This window comes from Capsicum annuum, chromosome 3 (assembly GCF_002878395.1).
Source record: "Capsicum annuum cultivar UCD-10X-F1 chromosome 3, UCD10Xv1.1, whole genome shotgun sequence".
Classification (NCBI taxonomy): Eukaryota; Viridiplantae; Streptophyta; class Magnoliopsida; order Solanales; family Solanaceae; genus Capsicum; species Capsicum annuum.
Window position 1 is genome coordinate 97,930,255 of NC_061113.1, and position 5,493 is coordinate 97,935,747.

General features: G+C 35.1%; 1 pseudogene; it reads left to right on the forward strand.

Annotated features, from left to right (window-relative positions):
- The first annotated feature begins 915 nt into the window (after nt 1-915).
- LOC107863652 lies at nt 916-2,416 on the forward strand (annotated as a pseudogene).
- Nucleotides 2,417-5,493: the final 3,077 nt, after the last annotated feature.

Below are 5,493 nucleotides of genomic sequence, written 5' to 3' on the forward strand. Positions count from 1 at the left end.
CTAGAATTTGTTCCACATGTTGCAAGTTCCTGTGCCTACCAAGTGTTGCACTGAAAGCTTGCAATCTGCAAGTTTATATTTGTTAGATTCCATAATTGACCTCTACCACGGAGTACAAAGAAATGAATGCAATAATTAATTAGTTAATTTCACAGACCTCTTAGGAGATATGCAGATTTCAGCTGTAGGAGTATCATCAGTTTCCATTGCATCACTGCCACTTTACCAAAAGAATGCAAAAGAACACTTTAGAAACATTAATATTAGAAGGAAACATCGAAATAGATAAAATGAACTAACACCATATAGATAGATCATCAAAGAAATTAATAGTGAGGGAGTTGCAATAAATGGATTTAGCAAGGCTGATGCACCTCGGAACCTTCTTTCATTTGTTTAGTTCCCATCCCACTACATTTGGCATGTTCTTATGACCCCCCCTCCTAAGCAAATTCAATTATGGTTGTAGACGATGACTTTCACTATTTATAATGTTACGCATAAATCAGAAACCAAAACCTATTACCAATAGATCTACCTTGTGAAAGAGATATTTCAGCTTCTCTAACAAGCGACAATCCCAGATCTGCAAAACAACGGTTCTCACGGTAGCAGAAAAAGTGAATCTTTCCAAGGCCCCACCTTGAACAAATATAGGCAAGATAACTGCGAAGTGGCCATCCAGGATTATTTGGAAGATGAAAAGGGTCATAAAAACCAAAAAAGACCTGCCATTTACGTCAAAAATCCCTATGCCATTAATATCACAAGTATGTAATAAAATCAGTGCAGCACATTTAATCTTACACAATGACTATACATCCTTTATACTAGTTAAGATTCCAAACAACATTAAGATCGAACACACAAACCTTTTGACTATTCTTTAAGATTTTTGGCATCAAAAGAAAAAAAATGGTGCAATCTAAAGATAATTCAGAAGTCAACTTCACTATTCCAAAGATTAAGTTCACAAAGCTCTTCATCAATGGAGAATTTGTGGATTCTATTTCAGGAAATACATTTGAAATGATAGATCCAAGAAATGAGGACATGATTGCAAGAATTGCTGAAGGTAACAAGGATGACATTGATTTGGCCGTCAAAGCTGCATGTGAAGCTTTCGATAATGGCCCTTGGCCTCGCTTAGCACCCAAGGAGAGGAGAAAGATAATGTTGAAGTTTATGGACTAAGTTCTAGAACACGTGGAGAAAATAGCAACCTTGGATGCAATGGATGCAGGAAAGTTGTTTAGTGCTGTTAAGACATTAGAAGTACCAAATTTAGCAGAAGTTCTTTGTTATTATGCCGGTGCAGCAGATAAAATTTATGGAACGACTCTCAAGATGTCAAGCGAGATACAAGGATACACGTTGTTCAAACTAATTGGTGTTGTTGGACACATTATTCCTTAGAATTTCCCAAGCCAGTTGTTTGCGTATAAGGTTTCCCCTACATTAGCTACTGGTTGCACCATGGTTGTTAAACCTGCTAAACAGACTCCTCTTTCGGCTCTCTATTATGCTTATTTGGCTAAGCAAACAGCAATTTCGGATGGAGTAATCAACGTGGTAAAAGGATTTGGACATACTACTGGTGCTGAGCTTAGCTCTTATATGGATGTAGACAAGATAAGTTTCACTGGGTCAACAGAAGTAGGACGTCTAATAATGCAAGCTGGAGCTACAAGCAATTTGAAATCCGTATCACTAAAACTCGAAGGCAAGTTGCCTTTTATAGTATTTGATAATGTAGATGTGGATAAAGTTGCCCCACTTGCTTTTGATGGAAAAATATAAAACAAGGGAGAAATTTGTGTGGCTGGATTGTACCTTTTCATCTAAGAAGGAATTTACGATAAGTTGTTAAGAAATTGGAAGAGATAGCAAAAATATGGGTGGTTGGCGATCCTTTTGATCTAAATACTCGACATGGACCACAAATCGACAAAAAACAGTTCACGAGAGTACTTTCATACATCAAACATGGAAAGAAGGAGGGCGCAACATTGTTAACTAGAGGCAACATGTTGGATAGGAAGGGCTATTTTATCGAACCAACCATATTTATCGATGTCACTGATGACATGAAAATTGCAAAAGAAGAAATATTTGGACCTTTTTATCAGTAATGAAGTTCAAGACTGCGGAGGAGGTAATCAAGAGAGATAACTGTACAAAGTATGGATTAGCAGCAGGTGTAATGACCAACAACTTGAACATTGCTAACACAGTTTCAAGATCGATACGTGCTGGTGTTATCTGGATAAATTGTTACCTTACTTTGGATCCAGATTGTCCATTTGGAGGATACAAAAGAAGTGGCTTTGAAAGAGATTTGGGAATTGGAAGGACTTCATAAGTAGTTCAAGTTAAATCTGTAGCCACTCCTATTTACAACTCTCCTTGGTTGTAAATTTGTAGAAAACAAAGTGCAACATATTAGACATTATTACTATTGTCATAGAGAGTCAGGGGTCTATCAGAAACTACCTCTCTATCTCACATTTGAGGTAGTGGTATGGACTGCGTACACTTACCCTCTCCTGACCCCACTTGGTGGGACTATACTGGGTATGTTGTTGTTGTACAGAAACCTTTTGACCATTATTTTGGCAGGCTTCCAAATCCCTTAGATTCTTGAGGGTAACACTCAAATTTGAACTAATGGTCACAAAAAAGAATGGTATATCTGCATTCAACTAATGCTTCAGGTCCCCAAAAAAAGAAATGTCATGGATTGAAACCTTTAAAGATTATATAATCGTTAACTTTTTACCTGCGGTGCTTGCTATACTACTCATTACAAGCTCTAGATAGAGATTCAACATCACTCTTAACTCTGCGTTTATGAGATGAAGCAAAATCTTCAGGTACAAGCCAATATCCAAAAAGGCTAATATCTCTTTAACATATCGTTTTTGACCATAAAAATGATTTAAGAAAAATTTCAAACTAAAATAGATAACAAGCGAACTAATCCCAATATCTTTAGGTATAAGCCAACTATTATATTTCAACAAAATAAAATTGTTCTTAATCATTTCAATGATTAGCCATATCCTTTATTGGTGATTAATCCCAAATTCCAGCTACAACAAGAAACAAAAGCCAAACATGCATCTATTATTAGACTTCTAACTAAAACAAATTCAAATTTAACTTTCAAATTAATGAAATAGTATTGATGAAGGTAAAAGGAAACAAAAAGCACACCGTGATGCTGTGAATCTCTATGAATGGAGCGGGATGATGGATTATGCCTCACTCGAGTTCCAAAGAAGCCCGGAATTTGCACACGATAAAGCTAATGAAAAAGTCAAAATCCGATCGTACACAAACAAAAATAGAGTAAGAAGGAAAGTAATTGATATACCTTGAGAGGAGGATGGCGGTGGAAGAAGAAGGATTTAGAAGAACAAGTAATTCCTACAGTGGCATCTTAGAAGGTAATATGGAAAAGTAGGGTTTATTTTTGGCGAACTTGGTGTGGTGGGAATAAATAAACGTTGCAATAGCTTTTTTTCTCTAATAAAGTATTTCCACAGATAATTTTATGGCAACGGTTCAGACAATTGTTATGATAAGACACCCTATTGCAATGGTTTTTAAACAGCAGCAACTGTTATAGTATCAAATAATTCTATTAGAACAATTTTTTTTTGCAACGGTTATACCGTTGTAATAGGTCCTCTATTGCAATGCTTTTGGAACCGTTACCAAAAGTTTTGTTGCAATAGGGGTAATTTCTGGTAGTGTGTGTTCGCGAAAGAGAACCTTTGACCGTGTGACCTGGTCTTTTAAGCAACATTTTACCCTCTGATTAGGTCGTTTAAGCAATCAAAGTGTCATTTAAGCGACCATCATTGAGTATAAGACCCTATATTCATATTTTAAATATTTTGGGAGCTAAGAAGCTCCAATTTTGATGATTTTTGATGTATTTTTCTTGTATAATCCTTGTCTATCAATTTATAACTCTATTTTCCCCATTTCCCACGAAATTATATTTTATTTTTCATAATTTTCACCCAAATTGAGAATCAAAACCCCATATTCACTATTTTTGGGGATTAAGAGCTCGGATTTGGATAAATTCAAAGGAGCTTTTGAGATTCTTCTATCGGTAAGTTTTTTAATCTTATAATTATCATCTTCCCCTTGATTTTATCTTCAAAACAACTTCAAATTCTTGATTTCAAAATGGATTTTGGGGTTATTGTTGATAAAGCTTGAAAATGGTTTTTCTTTGATTTGAACATCATTTTAAACTCATTTTTGCATGGTTTTCTACTATAGACTCCCATGAGTATGGAAAACATATTTCAAAAATAAAATTATGGTTTTACCCTTTTTTATTTTCAAACCCATTTTTGGGGTTTGTTTTTATACCCATTTTGAATATGACAATATAGGCCTCATTTTACTCCTAACGATGTGTAGATTATAATTTTGATAGTGTGGTGGCATTTCGAGATCGTCGAGTGAAGATAGATGATTTATGGATGATTCAAGGAATTTTATTTTGGAATCGAGGTAGGCTTCTGCCTATTTTTCTCCATGAGATGTGTTTTATATATGTTGCATGTTAGATAGGAATGTTAGGATGTGATTTTAGGTAGAAAATCATGACTTAGATTAAACTATGAGTTTGGGGGCTAGAAGGGTGATTGACCCATAAGGTGAAATACTTATTATACTTTTATGATCCTATTACCTTGTTCATAGATTGAGTGAACTCATAGAATGATTATGATATGATGCTAGATATGGGATGAGATTTAGGTATTGGAAGCGTAATTAGTATGATTAATTTTATTTGGAATGATTAGACTATCTTGGAACTACAATTTAGGTGAAATTGACTTAGTTACCCATGTTTTAGGTGAAATTGCTACCTTAGGACTAATTATGGCTTATTAACATTTAGGAATGAATTTAGATCTCTTAGCCTAGTTCGGGGTAGAGATTGCCTAAATATCAATTTTAGAGATTAGAAGTGGATATGATTAGTTTATTTGGAATGATTAGGCTATCTTAGAACTACAATTTAGGTGAAATTAACTTAGTTGCCCATGTTTTAGGTGAACTTGCTACCTTAGGACTAATTATGGCTTATTTAACATTTAGGAATGAATTTAGATCTCTTAGCCTAGTTTGGGGTAGAGATTGCCTAAATATCGATTTTAGAGATTAGAAGTGGATCCTTCTGACCCACCTTAGGCCAAGACTTGTGTTAGACTTTGTGGACTTATTTACGCATGTTAACATAGTTGAGACTAATGAGCATATCACGACTCAATTTATGAGTCATGGTGGAACGTACTCTATCTCGCCAGTAGGTAATCTGAACCGTAGCTAAAGCTAATTGCAAAGGGCTAGCTTGGTGGAAAATATCTCAAAAGGGAGAAATACCACTCATAAATAAGCAAGGCAATATGAATAGTTTGAAAGGTAACCATAACATAGAAAACTATCCCATGACTTGGAAGA